Source organism: Urocitellus parryii, chromosome 5 (assembly GCF_045843805.1).
Source record: "Urocitellus parryii isolate mUroPar1 chromosome 5, mUroPar1.hap1, whole genome shotgun sequence".
Taxonomy (NCBI): domain Eukaryota; kingdom Metazoa; phylum Chordata; class Mammalia; order Rodentia; family Sciuridae; genus Urocitellus; species Urocitellus parryii.
In genome coordinates, this window is record NC_135535.1 from 132,043,146 (window position 1) to 132,066,357 (window position 23,212).

General features: G+C 37.7%; 1 pseudogene; it reads left to right on the forward strand.

Annotated features, from left to right (window-relative positions):
- The first annotated feature begins 6,139 nt into the window (after positions 1-6,139).
- LOC144255051 (neuropeptide Y receptor type 4-like) overlaps positions 6,140-23,212 on the forward strand; it is a 56,574-nt pseudogene continuing 39,501 nt past the window's right edge.

The window sequence follows — 23,212 nt, forward strand, 5'->3', positions numbered from 1 at the left end:
AGCAACTCTTAGAAAATACCAAAAAGTAGAGATACTACCATGTATTTTATCAGATCATAATGGAATGAAATTGGAAATCAATGACAAAATAAAAAATAGAAATTTCTCCATCACCTGGAGACTAAACAATATGCTACTGAATGAACAGTGGGTTACAGAAGAACTCAAGGAGAGGATTAAAAATTCTTAGAGGTAAATGAGAACATACACACAACATATTGAAATCTCTGGGACAGTATGAAAGCAGTACTAAGAGGAAAATTTATTGCATGGAGTTCATTCCTTGAAAGAAGAAAAAGTCAATAAATAAATGACCTCACATTACATCTCAAACCCGTAGAAAAAGAGGAACAAATCAACAGCAAAATCAGTAGAAGGCAAGAAATAATTAAAATTAGAGTTCAAATCAATGAAATCAAAATCAAAGAAACAATTGAAAATAATTGACAAAACAAATAGTTGGTTCTTTGAAAAAATAAATAAAATTGACAGACCCTTAGCTATGCTAACGAAGAGGAGAGAGAAAGCACAAATTACCAGCATACATGATGTAAAACGTAATGTCACAACAGACACTACAGAAATATAGAAGGATAATTAGAAATTATCTTGAAAACTTATACTCCAATAAAATAGAAGACATTGAAGGTATTGACAGACTTAAGTCATACGATTTGCCCAGATTGAATCAGGAAGATATACACAATTTTAACTGAACAATATCAAATGAAGAAATAGAAGAAACCATCAGAAGCTTACCAACCAAGAAAAGCCCAGGACTGGAGGGATACACAGCCGAGTTCTATAAGATGTTTAAAGAAGAACTAATACCAATCTTCTACAATTTATTTCAGGAAATAGGAAAAGAGTCAACACTTCCAAACTCATTCTATGAGGTCAATATCACCCTGATCTCCAAACCAGGCAAAGACACATCAAAGAAAGAAAACTTCATACCAATATCTCTAATGAACCTCAATGTAAAAATTTTCAATAAAATTCATCTCTTGTCTTAATTATGACCTTTCCTGTACTGATTTTGGAGTTGGTTACTTCTTTATCAAGGGCCTTGAGGTGCACATGAGGTTTTTTATTTGGAATCTTTCTGATTTTCTTGTGTGGACACTCAGAGGTATAAAATTTCTTCTTAGAACTGTCTTCAGAGTGTCCCAAGGTTCTAGCATGTTGTAATACTATTCTTGTTTGAGTCTAAGAAGTTTTAAATTTCTACCCTGAGAAGTGGTACTCAAATTCTCTGGAGTTGGACAATAGTTGAATCTCCATTTCAAGGAGATTCTATGTCTTATTTGATGTGTTCCCATTCATCTTTGAGTAGTTTATGGCATGACAGTGTTTTCAAAGAGCATCTTGTATTTTCTCTGTTCTAGGCCCCTTTTTTTTCTGAGAAGCTCTGATTCTCATTATGGGAGAAAGATGTGGGCACTATTTATGGTGGTTGTGAATATCGCCCTTGGGGTTGTTGTGGTAAGCACATTTATTTTATATTATACATAACATACAAAGCTGAATATATGTTTCATATAGAAAGCATGCATGAAGGATATGTAATATATGTGTTAGAGACATTTATACAAATATATTTCACATATACATGTGTGTTCTAAGTACATTTATTATAGTATTATCTTATCAAATTGGAGATAATCTTAATCCTGCTCAATAAGAAAACAGTTCTATTTTCATATCCATAAAATAATGTAGTATGTAACCATGTTTAAAATTTTAGAACTGTATAGATTTACAAGTAAAGTATAATTAAAGAACTCTAGATAGATGACACATCTTAAGCAAGTTTATTTCAAATACTTATAACAATTGCTAAGTTGCAAAAGGAAGCTGCCTACTATTGGCACTGTACCTTGTTACTTGAATAATTATTAGTTGTTATATTTTTTATTTTTTTTTTCCCAGTGCATGAGTGCTCATATAGAGGGCTATCAAATTAAACTGAATGTCACTAAGGGATTGCTCATGGGGATCCATATCCCACTAATACTTCAGTGTATTTGGTAAGCTATATTAAAATTGTATCAAAGGGACTTTGATATACCAAACAAGGAGTTGATAAAAGTTTTCTGCAGAGCGCCAGATAGAAAATAGTTTAGGCAGTGTGGACCAGAAATTCCTCTGTGGATGTAGTCTGATTGTGCTATAAATGTTAAGTGAAGGTATATGAGTGTAATCCAACACAACTTTATTTTCAGGGATAGAGGCATACTACAGTGGTAGAGCACTTTCCTAGAAGGCATCAGGCTCTGGGTTCACTACAACCACTGCAAAACAAAATGAAAAAAAAAAAAAAAAACCCTTTAACTTTCAAAAACAGGAAATGGACTAGTTGTGATGTAGAGGCATTAATTTTTCAGATCTTGTGTTAAACCCAAGGGACTGCTAATGCAGGGAATCTTCCTTCAGTGGCACTCTGTGTGCATGTCACATTCCTTTTTTTAGATGATGGTGTGCAAAGAAACCATGTGCAAACCATGTACAATTCACAAAATTTCAGCTTATAAAATAAGATGATAGTCTGAATTACTCTCCCTTGGTTACTGTTATTGAATTTATTATCTCAATATGATTGTTTACTTGGTATATTTGACTAGCTTAAAACATCCTCAAATTAGAGTACTTTTTTGTAAAACTCTTTTTTTCTTTACTTATCAATGGACCTTTTTTTTTATTTATATGCAGTGCTGAGAATCGAACCCAGTGCCTCACACATATGAGGCAAGTGCTCTACCACTTAGCTACAGCCCCAGCCCCAAATTAGAGTACTTTTATCATTTGAGAAATATTGTCCTCAAAATTGTTTTTTCTTTATGTGCTCTTTGTTCAGAAAAAATAGCAAATTAATAGATTTTATAAGAAATTGGTGAGAAATATTCAAGGGGTTTTTGTTTAGCTTACAACTTATAAATTTATTGCTTAAAACCTTAGTCTAGTATTTTTGGTACCCCATGTATGTAATTTTAAAACTCTTTTAAGTGTTGTAAATATATAGAATGATTATTTCAATAAGAATTGAAAGATACAGTTAAACCAGATAAAAATTAGATCACCCACCACTATGCAACTTAGTTTGATGTCAATGAGAGGAGAGTCTGTACTCCCAGACTTCATTGTCGTTTTAAGTGTTTGGGTGAATCCAGGGCATTCACTACCATTCAGCCCTCTCAGGCTCTTCATTTATTCTTGAACTCGCTCTAGTGATTTGCTCCTCAAGTACTCCTCTAAAGTCCTTTTACTCAAAGTTACCTTTGATTTTCACTTTAGCAAATCTAGACATAACTTCATTCACCACATTTTACACTTATACACTGAACAATGAAACATATTACACTTTTAATTACAAGGATTTCCAAACTACTTAAAAAGGGCATAGACTTAATGTAAATTAGAAGCTCTGCAAATGTCTTCTATTTCACAACCACACCTGGAGTTATGGACAGCCCACCATCCCATCCAAATAATGTTAGTACAACTAAGACAAAATCAGTACAGAGTGCAAAAATAAGAACAGCCTAATTGAAAGTGGGGAAGAACAAGTATCCATAACAGCCTGTTCTTAAGTGGACACAATCTGGTATGATCAGGAGAAAATATCAAATTCTCAGTGTTCTCCTTGGGAGTCAGAAAAAGGGAACATAAGTCCAACATTTTGGTTTTTTAGGTCATTGCTTTCTGTCTCCTGTGACACAGAGAGCTGAAATAGGGGCCCCTGAGAACAAGAGAGAATTTGGCAAATGGTTGAGCACCCGCGTGCTGCAGACAGACACCAGGAGGAATATTTTCATTTGTGACAGGTTACAGCTCTCTGTTTGGAAGGCTCAGAGAATTTGAATTTCCAGAAAGGATGGAGAGGTCATGAAATATCTAGCTAAAGTTATTAGTGAATTCTTCCCCTGTATGAAGCCACTCAGAGAGAATATTGAAAAAGAAATTCTTAGTCACAGGTATACCAGTTTAAGGACCACTACAGGATGAGTCAGAAGACACAGCAGGTATTGTACAAAAATCTGACAGATTTAAAATAAGACATCTTAGTATTTATGTTAAGAGATGAGCAAGAGTGACAAAAGTATTTCCATATTTAAAGTATCAAAAATATTACTAACAATGAAAGAAGTGAATGATTTTGGAAATGTAATATCAGGAATAAATTGATAAAAATTCAAATAATTATTAAATTTGTGGCTCTCAATCTTTTTTCCTTCTGCAGTAATGATCGAACCCAAGGCACCCTGCTATGAAGAACAGTCCCAGGTCTTATTTTCAGTTTCTTTATTTTAATAGAGGTTCTCAATAATTTGCCCAGGATACTTATACTTTGGACTTCTCCTGCCTCAGTCTGGGTAATCCCTAGGATTTCATGCATGCACCACTACACACAGCGTATCAATATTTTAAAAAAATGTTTTTCTTACTTGTAGATGGACACAATGCATTTATTTTATTTGTTGTATTTATATATGGTGCTGAGGATGAATCCCAGGGCCTCACACGTGCTAGGCAAGCACTCTACCACTAAGCCACAACCCAGTTTCTTATCAGTCTTAATTACGGGGAAAAAGAAGGCAATTGGGAGTTCATAATCCACTTCAATCTAATGTATGAAATATGATATGTCATGAGCTTTGTAATGTTGTGAACAACCAATAAAAAAAAAAATCCAATAAAAAAAAAAAAAAGAAGGCAAGTGAAACTTCCGCAGTCTGGCTGGGCACAAAATCACGAGCCACTCACAGCCTTGTAGATTCAAACAGCAACTCTTTATTCCCAAACTCAAACCAGCACTCCACACACGTTCTGGGGAAATCCACGTTCTGGGCAAAATTCCATGTACTCCACCAGGCTCCGAATCCCAAATATTTTTTGAATCCCCTGAGAACTCAAAGGGGAACTCAAGGAACAGGTGTGCCTGAGGCAGCAGGATACACCCTATTCCCAGCAGGGTACACCTTAAACCTGGAACCCCCCTAATCCAGTAGGATCCTCCCTAAACCCGGATCCACCCTGGTCCTTGAGCAGGGTCACCTTTCTCAAACATACATGCAATGTCACTGCAAATGTCCAAGGCAAGTCCATTTCCAGGAATCCTTCCACTAAGCAACATGGGGTACGCTGGCAAGGAAATTGTCATACCTACTTGGCTAATGGCTCTCAGCATGAAACTACAATAGTAGTAAAAAGAAAGAAATAACCACAAGTTGGGAAGAGGTTTCTGAATGTTTTAATTAATGTCTTATACATAATATTGGAATTTACCTTTTACATAATCATACAACACTTCAGTCCCCAGTACTATTCCTTTCCCTATTCTCCTACTACCCCTTGTCTCATACTCCAACTCTTCTGGTCTTCCTTCAATTTGTTTGAAGTGTTTTTAAACTACTGCTTTATAGATATAGATACAGATTAAATTTATTAATTGTGTGTAAATTTATTAATTGTGTATATATATATATATAATTGATCAATTACTTTTTTTTTCTTTTGGTACTGGGGTTTGAACCCAGGGTCACTTAACTACTGAGACACATCCCCAGACCTGTTTTCAATATTTTACTTTGAGATAGGGTCTCCCAAATTTGCTTAGGGATTTGCTAAATTGCCAAGGCTGGCTATGAACTTGTGATCCTCCTGCCTCAGCTTCCCAAGCTGCTGAGATTACAGGTGTGCACCACTGCACCTGGCACATTGGTCAATTTGGTTCCAGCAATTCTAAAGTCTCCTTTTTTCCCATCCCTCCTCCCTCTTTCTCAACCCTTCTTGTTCTGCTTTGAGACTTTAAACAAAATGTAAACTGATCAATAAAAAAAAAAAATTGTAATCATTTTCTGGGTTCATTGGCAGTTGAAAATTCATAGCTCAAAATAATTTTCCTCATAGCTCTTATAGGAAAGGGAGGGAGAGGGGATCAGCTCTCATTGACTCTAGAAATGTGTCCACTCAAACACAACAGTGACTTCTTGACTTTGCAGAAGTTTTTAAGCAAGCCAAAGAGTATTCCTTTCACAGGGCACTAGTTTCCCGAGCTCCTCCTGAGCCTATGCAGTAAGTAGTCTCTCAAGGAGAATGCTAGATTCCAGAGCAAGTAATACATGTTCTGTTTGACATGATGATGTATGAAGCACCATCTCAGGTGGCCCAGTGCTTTGCAAAACCACTTGGGATATTTGCACTGCCCATTGCAGCCAAAAGTGTTGGGCAAAACCAGCCCCTTCTGAGGCAAGTCTGGCCTTCAAGCCAAGGTACTCCCTTATCAGGGAGTTCCGCTCTTCAGTTGCACTGGGGTAGGGGAATGGCTTTATGGATGATGGTTAATGAATCAAGTAAATTACACACACAGGAGCATGCTATCATAAAAGATGCAAATGAAACTGTAAAGCCTAACTCTACACACACTGTGAATAATCACTACTGCAGTTTCTAGGACTTCCTAACAGTATATGTGCACTGGAATATTTACCAAAGTGTCTTTGCCCAGTGGCAAATATGTCACTAAGGAAATTCCTACAGGTTTTTGTTTTCCTACGGGGATATTCTCCATGAACTGAGGTTATAGAGTGAGGAGTTCAGAGAAAAGTTCTAATACCTAATACCATCTTATTAGTGTATTCTGGGCTGGAAGACATATTGTATACATTTATAATACAATTCTGGAAAACTCCATGCTATTTAGAATGCATCAAACATCTGGCTTATTAATGAAGAAAAACAAATGTTTAAATACAAGCACTCAAATGTCAAGTGCAAAAGTTGTGATCCAACCCATTGTGAGAATACATCCTGTCAGACTTAAACTGTTTGATATAAAGATATTTACTTTCTTGGATTTATTGTTCTTATACATGAACAAGTATCACCAAATAAAATGAAATGTATGTCAGTACATGCATTCACAAAATACACAGTATTTCTCACAATTAAAAGTGTAAATGAATAAAATATTTTATAATTTTCTTTCCTTTGAGAAAAATAGATGTTTGAGCAAGGCTATGTCAGAGTCCAGGTGAGGTTTTTCAACTCAGCATACTCCAGTTTCACAGAGTATTTGGGAAACAGTGACCACCAGTGAAGAGGCTGCTAGTACCCACAGACTGATTGCAGCAAGCTTCATAAACCTGGGCCCCAGAGTCACCAGGAAGGAGAAACTTGCAACACTGACAAGTAGTCTGAGAGGGTACGGCCAGAACCTGTAGGCATGAAGCAGGTGAATATGAGAGCAGGACCATGTAGAGCAGATACCATCTACTCTGAGTAAGGAGGGTACCTGACCCCTGACCTTGGGGCCACTAGGGTAAAGTTCACACACCTTGAGCTCCCATTGCTTTCTGCAGTGAATTGCCTTATAGTACTCAGAGGAGTAATGGGGTTTGGAATCCCTGTCAGTTTGGTCTTACAATTTTGCATTTGTGTTAGCAAACTCTTAGTGGTAATGATTGTAGAATTTCAGGGTCAAAGCACAAGCCATGCAAAGGATTCTTATTTACATTAATTGTTAATATACAGAGAATGATTTTTATTTCCAACCATTTTCATTTATTTCTAATGCTTGATTCAGACTTGATTCCCCTTTAGATGACTATTCTAGGGAATTCATCCCTCTGCTGGCTCTGATTCTTCTCCTTCTTTTGCATGGACTATTTCATTAAGTTTCATAGTGCAAGCTTTTTGCTTATATGAATTCTTTCACTTTCAGCATGGAAGGTTTTTATTTCACTTCAATTCTGAAGAAAAATTTGCTGGATATGTTAATCTTGGTTGGTATATATGATTCCAAACCCTCCCTGCTTTTTTTAAGATTTGAACTGTGAATTCATTTGAAATTCTGTTTTTCTTCAAAATGTGACTTTCTTTTTTATCCTGACATTTTAATTATATTGTATTTTGGAGAAGATCTTTATTGATCCTGCCTATTTGGTGTTCTAAGAGGCTCTATATTTGGATTTCCATCTCATTCTTAAATGTTTTGAAGTTTTTTTATATTTGTTGAAGTGTGTGCATTTCTATATTTTGTATTTGGGTGCCTTCATCTATGGCAATGATTCTTCCTTTGTTATCTAAAATATCTTGAATATTCTGGTCATGGTCTCTTAACATTTTTACTATTGACATTATTTTTAAAATTTCATACTTTGCTTTCAAGGCCTGAGAATCTGTCTTCAAAGTGGTCTAATTTAGTGGTGATATTTTCCACTCAATTTTTAATTTGGTTTACTGAATCTTTCCAGGATTTCTCTTTGATTCTTTTCCAGAATTTCTTTTTGAAATCATCTTTTACTTCCTGTATTTTTAAATTCCTTACATCTTCTTTTAGTTCACTGAACATTTTAACTATGAATTTTCTAAATTCTCAACATTTTCATTACTGTGGTGTCAATGGGATCAGTTGTTGAAGTGTTGTGGGTGTTTGAAGTGGTGGTTCACTTGCTTTTTCATATTATTTTTGTGTGTACCCATCTTCTGAGATTATTATTACCTCTACTTTTTTTATACCAAGAATAGAAACCAGGAGCTTAACCAGTGAGCCTCATCCTAGTTATTTTTTTTTTATTTTGATACAGAGTCTCCTTAAGTTGCTTAGCACCTCACTATGTTGCTCAGACTGGCCTTGAACTTGTGATCCTAGTGCAAAAACCTCTTGAGCTCCTGGGATTACAGGCATGAGCTCCACACCTGGTTATTACTTGTACTTTTAAACCAGAGACAATTTAGTGAGCTTCTTTGTATAAATGCCCTGGGCTGGGTGAATATCCAGGTATCGATACTCTCATTCAACATGTATCATCTGCTGTTCCCAATCTCAGCATCACTGAAAGAAGATACTATACCTTAGTATCTTCAGAGCAAACTTCATACACTAATAAACCTTAGGTCAAGTGGAACTTCATGAAAAAATTCTCTACTGTTCTCATATTCTGGGTATAAAATTGTAGTAACATTCTGGAGTAGGTTGGGAAATGAGTCATTAAAGATAGTAAAATTACTGTTACATTATATAGGAGATGAAAAGAAAAGTAGAGATTAAATGGACAGAAAGAACAAAAGAAAAAATAATAATAAAAACCAAGTTAAAAAGAAAAAAAAGATGGATGGAGTAATTTGTATTAGTGGCAGATAATGTTAGAGGGGAAAGAGGGACTAAGAGGAGCAAATGTACATCTGACCTAGGAAAACAAGAATAGAATGGTTTCCAGTTAATCTTTAAAACATTACAAGAATACAATCAAATATTGATGAGCATATAATATTGATAAAAGATGAACATTTATTGATTCAAAATAAAAAGTAATATGTAAGATCAAAATTGATATTAGTGTTCTATGTAATATCCAAGCCAAAGTGGAAAAATTTCTTATTGAGTCTTGCTTGTTTGGATTTCACCAGAATTTGGGACCTATAGAAGATGCCCACCAATCTTCAGCTTTAAGTCTATGTTTCTCTGGGTGTGGCAATAGTGTTCACACCAGCTCACCTCTAAAACAATTCTAGGAGGCTCCCTCCATCTTTCCAGGATTTCTCTTTGATTCTTCTTCAGAATTTCTTTTTGAAATCATCTTTTACTTCCTGTATTTTTAAATTCCTTACATCTTCTTTTAGTTCACTGAACATTTTAACTACGAATTTTCTAAATTCTCAACCTTTTCATTTCAGGTCCCTCTTAGCTTCCTGTTGGTTCAGAGGAGAGGGCCCCTGATTTTCCGTGAATAAGCAGCCTGGTTATACCATGTTAGGAGGTACAGTCTTGTGTGCTCTGCTGCAGAGAAACTCCATGTATCCAGAGCTGTCAAATCCAGGGTGTGGTACCAGTGTATATTTGGGAGGTTTTGAGGTGTGGCAGTGTAAGTTAGAAGTATTTTAACTTATTTGATGTGATACTGGGTGGCCCATGGGGCAGAGTGGTACATGGCTGCACCCGTCTCTGAGTACACAGGTCACACTAGTCAGTATACTTGAACCTGGGCACACAGGAGGTAGATGGTGTTTTGTGGGGTGTAGTGTCCAGTATACATGAGGTTTTCTGCTGGCTTCTGTGGTCATCCTCAAAAATGACCTCTCCTGGGTCCCTGATCCTGATGAATCTTGGTGGCACCTTTTACTGGCTCTCCAGGAGCTCAGAAAGAACTTATTGCACTTCACACAGGATCCTTGGACTGCTATCAGAAGGTATTTGGTTTCATCCAGCTCTAAGTAAGACTCCACTGCAAGCCCCACTCACTTGGTCTTGTACAGCAAAGAGGAACTCTCCTACAAAGGGACCTGGAGTCTTGCACCTCCAGTTCTGCTTCTATTGCCTTCCCCTCCAACTTCCAAAACCTCCACCAGCTCCTGGCAGAAGGGCCCAGTGCTGACTGAGCACAGGCAGTGGGCCTTCCAGGGGCCCTTGGCCATGCTGACTTACCGCTCAGTTGCTGTCCATCATGCAGATGGGTGGTGGTTTCATGATCCTGTGAAGTCAGCAAGCACCTAACCTGGCTGGCCAGGAGGGCAGCAAGATAACTAAAGCCCTCATCCCAGGGTTCCAAGATGGGTGTGGCTCTTGAAGCCCACTGTATCTCTGTTGCGCAGAGTAACCACTCTTCATTTGTCAGTTGCTACCTGACCACTGAGTGCCTCAGCCACAACTAGGTACCTGGTGAAAGTAGGTTGGTTATTCTGTGTTTGAAAAGTCTTGAAAAGCCCCAGAATACAGAGCAGGGGGCTGTGAGGCCTAGTCATGGCCTCTAAATTCATTAGAACAGGTCTTTTGTCTGGAGCCTGTGGAAAAGAGCCTTCAGGTATAAGGCTCAAACCAGGATCCATAGGGCTGCATTTGTGGGCAATGTAGAAAAAGTGAATAACATCATCATTTATGAGAAGCTGGAGTAGGTGATAGAGACAAATAAAACATGTAATAATGTCCAGAGGACTAGGGGTCCTGGGGACAGGGTGCTGATCAGGGAAGGGGGGCCAGTAAGGCAGAAGGCTCCTCCACCTTTCCCACTGAGCCCAGGGCAGGAGGAGAGAAAGGAGGCCAACTCTCCTTTCACCAGGTGCTTGACTTTCCTGCGCTCATAGGCTCCTCAACACCTGGGATCTATAGACCTTGGAGACATCTCGCATCCAGGCGGTCTTATTGAGCAGCCAAACAAAACGTTAGCCTGCTTCCCAGCTACTTAAAATTCATCCTATAGAATGCTTGATTGACTATTTAAAAGTGATTTAAATCACAAAATTTTGTACCAGCCCTTTGTTTCAATGTACACATTTTTAAATGTTATGTACATTGTAGAAAAGTGCAGCATGAGACAACGTTTCCCATAATATTGCAATGTAAGGGCAAAAATAACTCTTTGAATACAGTCTGTAATCCATTTGCATCAGTGTAGACCTATGTATATATGTTCTCTACTGAGGACCCTTACAAGGACATTTTGAAATGGCAAGATGGCTCCTTGTTCTTTCTCTGTTTTGTTTCTAATGTTATCTCACACTAGAGTATTTAGGGGTGCCATTTTCACTCTTCAAAGGATTTTCCTTATTTCTTGTATGCTCCAGTTATATACACTCATCAACTTTTGAAGGGTTACTCAGTGTTGTTTTAAGCAGCCAACCATCTTCATAACCAGATTTGCCAAGAAGTGTGGATTTCCTGCAAGTTTTGCACTAATTGCAGGTACTTACTTCCCCTGAGAGAGGATAGCAGTCACTGGGAGATTTCACACTTAATGAAACCTCAAACACATCATGCTTTTTTGTCACACCTCCAGTTCTGTTTCCAGTACTGCCTTTACCACCTTATATCCCAAACGTCCACCTATCTGGTCGGAGGAGTCCAGGGTTGTTTGGAGAGCAGGTGGCAGGACTTCCAGGAACCGTTGGCCACACTGGCCACGCTAATACTAGCCAGCCATTTCGTGCAGGTGGGTGGGAGGATCACTGAAGAGATCTAAGGTGACCTCTTTGGGGCTCACTGTGAATCCTAAGGTTCTCTTGAGAAACAACTGAGCTTTTCAAGACCTCCCTGAATGTCATTGATTTCTGGTCCATCATGATGTATTATATCTTGGAGCTATTCATAGTGTTTACAGGAGAAAACTCCTCTCCAGAGTGCTGGAATTACTTTGAGAGTGCAAGTTGTCCTTTAGGCTCTGCAAGCTCACTTGTGTTTAGCAGGGTTGTCTGTGAAGGACTATTCTGGCCTTGAAAGATACCAGACCTTGGAGCTGCCTGGTTCAGTTGCTGCAGCTGACTAGGTTGTCTCACCTCTTGGATTCCCTAGGCAGTGAAAGTGCTCTATGATCTCCTAATGAATCTTCTTACTTTTCCAGGACCCCTCTCCATTATGCCTGTGCCTTTGGACATTTGGAAGTAGTGGCCCTCTTAATTGAGAAGAAATGCAACCTTGAACTTTAGGATAATGACTACAACACACCTCTAAGGTATGTAGTTAGTAGCCTAAGGTTTCTGCAGGAATTGAAATGCATAAATAAAAAAGGCTTAATATAATTTAAATATAACTAATTCGTGAACCCTGTAAAATGTTTGGCTTGCATTTCTTGGATTTATGATACATTTCTTGGTACAATACCAACAGGCCACAGAACACCAGCATGAGTACTATGTAAATAGTCTTCTAATTCATGATGCCATTCCAAATGTTCAGGACAAGGATGGTTACTCTCCTCTCCACAGTGCTGTCTTTTGTAGCAGCACAGCAATGGCAGAAAAGCTGCTTTCATACAATGCAAATATGGAATTCCAAAACAAGGTACACATTACCCGAGTTTATTTCCAGATTATTTGAAATACATTTGTTTAAATAATGACATATATAGGGACCATTTTCATATTTTGAAGCTGAAGCACTCACTGCAGGAAAATGTGTTGAAATGAATGGACTGTTGAGAATTTTCTTCAAATACTGATACTTTAAAAGTATTAGAAGATACAGCTTTCGGGTATGCACCAATTGCAAATATTTGTGAAAACACTGAATTTTTAAAGGTAAAACATTTCCTATGTCCAATTTATTTTTTGCACCAATTTTTTTTCCAAAATAGTGTAAAAGAAATCTTGGAAATAATATTTAATCTTAAAACCCAAATAAAACAAAGCATTTGACTATAAATGGTGATCTTTTGCTGTGGGAAAAGTTGCATAAAAGTTACTTATCTCTCTGTGGTAAGGCTTGGGAAGGAAAAGTGAAAAGTGGATAATTTTCCAATGTGGAAATTAGATAATTAAGGAAAAAATACCAAGAAGAATTTAGTTTTTGTAATTTTTCTTAGTTTCTGTGTATGGATGAAGTGCTATTCGGTCTGGGGAACAACAATGTTTAATTTAGGGAAGGAAGATGCAGAGTTGCAAACATGTTTAAAATGCAGTTTTAGGCGGGTTTTGAGGAAACCATGTTGGCAGTGACTAGGCAGTGAGTATGGGGAAGCTAGAGGGGAGAACAAATTATAAAGTGAGAGATGACCCTTTTCTGCCTGAAACAACCAATTAGATAAGAGTCAAACCATGCTGTCAAATCTACACCATCTTACTGGAATGTGGGAGCTAAGGAGCTTACATATGAAACCAAGCTGCATTTTGAATTTACTGGTCCTTATTCTGCCACTGCCTAGGAAAATTACATGGAGTATTTAGTAAATTACTGTCTGTTGCCTTATTTTTTTACAACTCTCCAAATTATAAAGGGAATTGTTCCTGTAAATAAGAGATGAGATTAAGAGATGATTGTTTGGTCTTCTGGTATCACAAAATGAGCTGGTGATGATTTTAAAAACTGTCAAACCCAGGCTCTTCCCTGGAGGTTTATATTCAATAAATTCAATAGGGCCTGGACATGGATATTTATAATATTTCCTGAGATTCTGACCCAACTCCTGGAGAAGAATCACTAACTAGAGAAGTATAATATACAAAATCCCAGATCCCCAAAACTGAAGAAATAACTGGGAGAACTGGAGTTTGACTAGGTACTACTGCCTTCCAATTTCTTCTTTCTGACCAAATTAGTTTAACTTACATTTGTTTTTCTCTATTTCCATGGGTGGGAAGTTAAAAGAAGTATGATTAGTAATAATTTTTGGCTTACAGAATACAATCTTTTTTCTTTCAACCACATTAATCGTCTGCTATCATTTAAAGGGTGATTAGAAACTTTCTTATGGTAGTATTTCAGTAAGCAGAGACCAACCTTTTAAGGATTTTATGTCTCTGTTATTCAGATCATTGGGTCAACAAAAGCTGACTTTAGAAATGATTTTCTTGGTTAAAATAACAACAAATGTTGAACATTTTTAACAGCGGTTGGAAGCTAGTCTATGTCATTAGGTCTGTTGTGTTTCAGGGAGGGGCATAATCAGCCTAGCAGTTTTAAAAACTGAAAACCATGTAGTAAGAACACAAAGGATGCTCCTCTTAATAAACTGTTGACAAGTATTCCTATGCAACGAAATTCTTATTGAGGTAATAGTCTGAGAGAACAGAAACACATGGAGTATGAGTTCATAGGCAGTGGAAAAAAACTTCAAAATGAAGATTTATGAACTTTTTGTATTATACACATATATATATATATATATATATATATATATATATATATTTTTTTTTTTTTCAATCAGGAACAAACTTTATTTCCAAAACTTCCACGAATGCCATGCACAAGACCTTCTCCTGGGACACACCCCACCAACTGGAAATCCCTCCTCTGGAAATCCCTCCTACTGCACTTCCCCAACTAATAGGAACTCTCTGGGAGTCCCCAGAGAGCTCCAAAGTAGCAGGTGGAGGCAGACAGCAGGGGTCTAATAGCCAATTGAATGCAGATCTTAACATAATCATTATCATCTCAATGGCTTGCCACATCACCTTTCAACCAAAAATGCCATGCATCATTCCTACTCAGCTATGGCTCTTAGCAGTACTCATCTGCCCCCCAAAAATGTTTCCTTTAATCCAACTTGATGACATACAACTTTAATAAGATTTGTACTTTATAAACCATCCATGACTTGCTTAAATCTTTAGTTTTATATTATACATACTTTTTTAAGTTCTGGAGCAATCTAGTCATTCAACTGTCAGATAAAAATTTTACTCTATCACAAAATTCTTTCTCATACAACAACAAAAAATTCTTTTTCTCTTTTTAAGTTTCTATACCAAAAATATATCCTCATATTTACACCATTCTTTGCATCTTTCCCCACTACTTACTAGTTTCTTTCCATCTGGGTTTTATATCTTTTACTAAATTTACTTAAAATCTCTGAATTTGGAGAAACTTTGTCTTTTCAATAAAAGCAAATATTTTGTCTTTTCATAATTGTTTATCAAACAACTTATTTTTTGTATTCTTTGCATAGAGAATTGCATATATTTTTCTTTTTTTATTGGTTGTTCAAAACATTACAAAGCTCTTGACATATCATATTTCATATGTTTGATTCAAGTGGGTTATAAACTCCCAATTTTTACCCTAAATGCAGATTGCAGAATCACATCAGTTACACATCCACATTTTTACATAATGCCCTATTAGTAACTGTTGTATTCTGCTACCTTTCCTATCCCCTACTATCCCCCCTCCCCTCCCCTCCCATCTTCTCTGTCTACCCCATCTACTGTAATTCATTTCTCTCCTTGTTTATTTTCCCATTCCCCTCACAAACTCTTATATGTAATTTTGTATAGCAATGAGGGTCTTCTAAAAATATATTTTTTTGTACACATTGCTGCAATATCATTATAAACTGTGACAGGTGCTAAAAAGGGAAAAAATGTAATACCCAAATGACTGAGATAATTAAGATTAAGAAAAAGGTGTCCAGAAAAGCCCCTCTAAGGGGCCCAAGACTTAAAGAAGAAAACAAGAGTCAGCCATCCATTCTCAACTAGAGGGAATAACATGTGCAAAATGCATGCATGGATAGAGTACTGACCTGCCAGAACCATCTAGAATTTGATGACCAATGGGACACTGAGATGGACGAGACTCCAAGCAGCCAGTGCCAGATCACTTTAACTCTAACAGACGAAGGTAGGAAGATGGGAACTTACGCTAACAAAATGAAATACATGAAGGCGAGAAAGGAGAAGCGTTAGGATTCCATTTACAGGTTGCTAGTCAGAGAAGGATTTCAGAAAAGTGGTCAAAATGTACACAGATTCTTAGGGAGCTAAAAATGAGCTAAGAAGCTTGACCTGGAAGGTGGCTGTGACAATGAAGGAAAAACAACAGGCTGAGATAAAGCATCTGGAACAATACCATGCAAACATTCACTCAGTGCTGCTGGAAACCTCCAGGGTTACATCCTATCTTTGGCTCTGAAGGCTTAGGAGTAAACAAAACGTGACTCTATGTCAACAAAATTTAAGTGGGATGAAGCAGCAGCAGAAAAAATAAATTCAAACATCTAGGCAGCAATAAGTGCTCTGTTAAAAATAAAAAAATAAAAAAGGAAAAGTAACATGAACCACTTAAGTGACTAGGAAGGGCCACTAGGGCGTGGTAACAAATTTGATGAACTCCTAAAATCCAATCTAGATAAACTACCATGAAACAGACTGAGGTTTATGTTCACCTCTTTTCAACCTCTAATATCCTGCCAGCAAGAAGTAAACTGCAGAAATCCAAGACAGACTGCAGGTGAGCAACTAAGATGCTGAACCCATATGGAGGCAGAGAATTTGCAAGAAAAATCTGCTGAGAGATACAATGAGAATTCTGGGAAACAGAAGACATGTCCTTATTCTGACCTCCTTTCTTTGTACCTTTTATCTCAAGGGTATAAAGAATCTGCTGAAATACATCTGTCATACTAAAGATAGGATTTTATATGCTATGGCCTAAAAATGGTTGAAACCAGCAGGTTCATTTTACAAATCCTGCAATAAAAAGGAACTAGGATTTTCAAGAAAAAAAAGTAACTTCCACAGTGTCCTCTGCCCAGCTTCCCTTGGCCCCAATGAACTGGTTCAACCTAACAACTTTATGCAGCCTCTGTAACTCTTAGTTACAGAGGGGTATACTTTGTGACAAAATTTCACATTGAGTGGCTCCCTGGAAGTTCTGTGAACAGAGTTCTAAAGCACACACTGTTTCTGAGATTCTCCTATGACCCTAAAAAGTGTCTGGGAATGCAGTGGACACAGTTAAGTGTCCAGGCACAGATAGCACATGATAAAAATGTGTACAGGAAGAAAAGATAACACTTATGCTTCTGCCCTTGATTAGCAGTAAATAATAGCAGCTACCACTAGACTATTCAGACCCAATCCACCCAAATGATCACCATGATTTGACATAATCTGAAAAGAGTCAGATTTGTTGGTTCTGTGCAAGAAGAGAGCCCAGGTCTAAGCTAATATTAACTCTAAGACTCACAACAACCTTTAAAGATGCATTATTACCATAAATTAACTCATCAGGAAATTAAAGCTCAGAGAAGTACCTTTCTCAAAGTCACAGGACTAATAAACCACAGTCAATGTAACCCCCTAACCAATCCTCCAAAGCAAGTCAGAATATCCACACCCCATGCCATGCCCATTAACCTAATTCCTAGACATTTTAAATCAGTCATTTACAAGCTTTTTTTAATTACAGGAAAAAACTTTCCTTCAAATAAAATGTTACTAAACCACATGAACGATTTGGGAAGATAACTTCCTCCAGAATGAGATTCCTTGAAAAGCTGGGAATGGAACCATCATTTGACCTAGCTATTCCCCTTCTCAGACTATACTCAAAAGACCTAAAAAGAGCATACTACAGGGACACAGCCACATCAATGTTTATAGCAGCACAATTCACAATAGCTAGACTGTGGAACCAACCTAGATGCCCTTCCATAGATGAATTGATTTAAAAAATGTGGCATTTATACACAATGGAATATTAGTCAGCAGTAAAAAATAACAAGATCATGGCATTTGCAGGGAAATGGATAGCATTAGAGCAGATTATGCTAAGTGAAGTTAGCCAATCCCTAAAAAACAAATGCCAAATGTCTTCTCTGGTATAAGGGGGGTGTTTCAAAATGGGATAGGGAGGAAGAGCATGACAAGAAGATTACCACTAAATAGGGAAGAGAGGTAGGAGGGAAAAGGAGGGAGAAGGGGAGATGCACGGAAGATGGAAGGAGACCCTCATCGTTATACAGAATACATGTATGATGTTGTGAGGAGAAAAAGAAAAAAAAAAGTGTGTCACATTAGATTGGATAGAGAGAAGTGATGGGAGGGGAGGGGAGGGGAAGGGGGGATAGGAAGGGCAGCAGAATAGAATAGACATTATGATTGCTGTATGTATATAGGTGACTGTATGACCAATGTGATTCTGCAATCTGTATAATCAGAAAAATGAGAAATTGATTCAAATGTATGAATTGCCAAGATCATTGTAATGCCATGTGTAGCTAATAAAAAAAAGCACTCTTTTTAACACATGCAGTTCAACTTCCTCTAACATTTCATCTGCATACGTGCTTCAACACTTGCTAGCTCCCTTGAAAGGTAGTAGAGCAAAACTGGATTCTTTATCCAGAGTAATGACCTACCACTGCAGCATTCTAGAGCTCCAGGTTTTGTGGATGAAGGGAGAACAAGAGAAAAGAAACAGAGGTTGTATAAGTAGAGAGTATTCAAAGAAAAGCATTCACACAACATGGTGAAGCCCACTGCTCAAGGAACTGGTCTGGGGAATAACTCAGGACAGAAGCCAAGGACCACAATGCAAATGGCCTGCAATGTCATGCTAAGCACTATGGGGTTTTCTTTTTATGCAAAATTAAGAAGATCAAGTTATTAGATTATAAATATGCCTAAGAAGAGATGAGTTAATGTCTTACAGAACATTTGCTAGATTCTTGGGCTGGGGTTGTGGCTCAGTGGTAGAACGCTTGCCTAGCATTCATGAGGCACTGGGTTCAATCCCCAGCACCACATAAAAAATAAATAAACAAAATAAAGTTATTGTGTCCATCTACAACTCAAAATTTAAAAAAAAATATTTTGCTAGATTCTTTTAGTTTAAAAAAATCAGATAATCTTAATGAAAACATCTATACAGTTAGTAAGTTAAAATGGCATATACAGTAGCTTTATTTCAGAGTATCTGAGGCAGTAAGACAGGTTTCATCATACTGTTCAAATCTTCCTGTCAGAATCAGTTTCATGTCTTGCTGCACAAGGAGACAGCCAGGGCTGTTTCTGGGCTGAGAGAGGAGCACTGCATGGGAGCAAGCTCATTACATGGTGTACTGATGGTTCCTGGGTCACATCCTAGCAGCTGACATGCTCCTGGTAAGCTAACTAGATGACCTCACTGCATGGATGACTAACCCATACCCTCAATCCCTCCTTGTTCTAGCTACCTTCCTATGAGAGGTGGCCTGCTAAGACAGTTCTGGCAGTGAGATAAATAAGCAGAAATCAAGTACTGGAGAGGGCTTCCAGTTAGGGAAGCATCAGTCTTCCTACCAAAAAGGGTCCCTCAGTTGAGACTCCTCCCTTCCTTAGTCATTCCTCTTATTCCTGCCAAGGCCAAAGTGCTGAAGACTCAGCTCTCATTCTTTGTGAGACCATGTGCAAAGCAGGAGAATGACAAGTGTCCAAAGGAACACTGAAAAGAGAGCTCAGGTGACTATTCATCTTTTCATCACTGTCCAACACCTCCCAATAGTTCATTCAAATTATTAATCCACCAAATAGATTGATCCACTGATGAGGTTAGAGTCCTCATGATACAGTCATTTGTCAAAAGCCTCACCTCTGTACACTGTTCTATTAGGGTCTAAATCTTTAAGCATATAAGCCTTTTGGGAACATTCCAGACCCAAACCATAATACCTGGCAATGTCTATGAACAACTTAGCCCTGAGCTACCTACCTCCAAGCACCTCATCATCTGAACCAGATAAAGCTATATTTATGTAGCCATAGTTAGCTTTGTGTTACTTTCAGTCCAATGCATTCCTAATTGAGATGACAAATCCTCTGGTGACTAAGATTTATTCTGCCTAAAAATATGATTTCCTGGAAGAAACTATGTTTCCCTTGCAAGTCACTTCCCCCAAAATAACACTAAAGATTATTGATGATTCCACACACACTAGCCAAAGCCTCTGCCAGCCCACCCCAGAAAGGGGAAAGGGCCTGAGAAAACAGAGAGAGAGCCAGGACAGAGGAGGAGGCCATTCACAAGGTGCTTCCTGTCTGACACATTTGGAAGGTGGGCTAGGGGCCAGCTTGGAATCCACTGTTGGCTCAATGGTGGTCCCTCTACTAGAGTTGATGGGCAAGGGTCCTAGGGAGGATGTATAGAACAGTTCCCCATGGAATGAGGGATGGGGGCTCCACTTGCAGCCTTGGGTATATCTAATCACTTTGGCATGGGGTGTAAAGTGGGCACAGTGCTTGGTGCTAGGCAGTGTATGTGAGAGACCTGAGTGGACATGACAGAGATGCATGGAGGAGTGGGCTCTGTAGGGCATGCCTGTCAACCATCTGACTGCATGGGGTGGGTAGGTGGGGTCTCTGGGGTCTGTAGGGGTCTGGTATACCTTCAGGAAAATAGTGGGTATGCTGACCAGTGTGTTTCTGTGAAGTATGTGGATTAGAAAAATATAACTGCCAATACCTAGTATTGTCCCAAAGCAAATTACAGAAATGTATCAAGAACTTGATGTCTTCAAAAGACAAGAGTATAAACACATGTAAGGTATAAGAATATAAAAGTCCCAAGGCACTAGTAATATATTTCTGTAGTACTCTACCTTAGAAATGTTGCTTGAATGACTCATGGAATGTCCCAAAGTCTTCTCATTCTGCAAGAAAGCCAAACAGGTATTCAATATTGAGCCTTGATTAAAATATGCAAAGAATATAACAATCCTCCTGACACACTATTCCTATAACTAGAATTTGCTAAGCACAACCTATTTCTACTATGTACTAGATGTGTGAAGCCAGTTATTGGATACTGAAGAATTGGGCAAAAAAATAATAAAAATAGTAGGCCTTACCCTAAAGGAATTTATCAGGGAAAATACAGGAGTTTGAAATCAATTATAATAATAAGAGAGTGATAACTATCATAAGATATATTCAAGGGCAGGTTCAAAGATGAGAAACCTGCATGCACAGTGGATGTGACATAGTCCATGTTATAAAGTAGTCATTGTAGGATGTCCCCAGAGTTGATCCCACCAGGGTCATATGACTGTCAAAGTGCTAGGTACTCAAAAGATATATCACAATGCTCAGATCTCCCTCAAGTCTGTTTCTTCTCCTAGAGCAGAAATCCAGGAAGGACACTGCCCCCCCTCTCTCAGATTCCTCCACATTCAGTCTAATATCAAATTACTGGCTCCTTAAGGATTCTAAATCTCAAATCTCATTTCCATTTTTATTATCAATACCTTAGTTTAGATTCTCTTCATTTATCTTCATGGGACCTTCCTAAATAATCTCCTACCTCCCTGACAAATTATCAGCTAACTTGTATTTCTCCTCCCCCAAATTCATATATTGAAGTTGTAATTTCCAATACTTCACAATGTGACAGATGGTAGAGTCTCTCAAGAGGTGATTAAGTTAAAATGAGGTCATTTGGGAGGAAATTCAATATGACTAATATCCTTATAAGAATGGGACACAGATACACACAGAGGAAAGACCATGCAAAAACATGGAAAAGACAACTGTCTGCAAGCCAAAGAGAAGCCTCAGAAGAATCCAATTCTGCTTATACCTTGAGCTCAGACTTCCAGCCTCCAGATTGAGAAAATGAATTTCTGTTGTTTAAGCCATCCACTCTGTGTAAGTCTGTTATGGGAATCCTAGCAAATAAATACAATAATCTTCTACACTATATTGCTTTGTCTTTAAAAGATGACATTCTAAAAATAGTTTGATTTTTTAAAAAAAGAAAGTATTTTCTTGAATCCACTCATTCTTGCTCAAAATCCAAATGAGTAAAAAGCTATTGCAAAAGAAACAGAAGATCTTACTTTAAAATTATCTATTTTCTCTTAAAATCTTTGGTCAATCCGAAATACAAAAAAAAACTAGTGGATCACTGAAAAATTCCTTTGAAGGAGATTGTACTCCACCAAATTCCTCCTTAAAGACAACATAACCCCCCCCCACCCCTTGCAGGTGTAGCTCAGTGGTAAAACACTTGCCTAGTGTACACAAAGCCCTGGGTTTGATCTTAATCACCAAGCAGAGGGAAGATAATGAAAGCTAACCAACAAGACAGTCTGAATTTTCCCTTTCTCCTTGACCCACCAAATTATAGACTACCTTTGTTTTTGGATTTTTAGCTTTGGATGCTGCCTATTCCTAAAATGGTGATGAAGAAAAAAATGTCCTGATCTCTCAGGTAGGCTGTTAATGAGCACTTCTATTCTGACAATGTTTTGTTGTTGTTGTTATTTGTTTGTCGTTGTTTTGGGGGATCTTTATAGAAATATGTTTGTGTACTTCTGATTTTCTTTTAATATTGTTTCCTTGTTTTATAAATCTGAGCTACTTTTTTTTTTCTTTTTTGGTACTAGGGTTTGAACACAGGGGTGCTCTACCACTGAGCTACATTCTCATCCCCTTTTTAAATTTTATTTTGAGTCAATTTTGCTAAGCTGACAAGTCTGGCTTTGAACTTGCAATCCTCCTGCCTCAGCCTCCCAAATCACTGACTTTTAGGCATATGCCACCAAACCTGTCCCCTTCATCATGTTATAAATTTGAAAGGAAATAAAAGCATGGGTTTCTTTAAATGTATAATATGGGCACTGCCATTAACTGTTTAGGCACTGCTACTTAGTGTTTCTTGGTCTTTAGCCAGATAAATAGTCCATTATAGCAGAAAAAAATCATCAAGTATGTTCAAAGTGTTAGGAGTATGTCACCAAAACTTGTTACTAAAGGATCAGATTTGATTAAGAATTTTATTCAGTCATATTATTTACTAACTGGAACAGAAAGGCTCTGACTATTTAACAGGTAAATCTATAACCATTCAAAGTCCCATTCAAGTGTTAAGACTATATCATAGATAAGAGTACTGTTGTGAATCCCTGCTTAAAGGCTAACCCACTGGTGACTTACTACCAGATAAAATATTGTACACTTTGGGTTATTCATACAGAAAGCCAATTACAACCACTGTTACGTTATCTACTCTATCACAAGG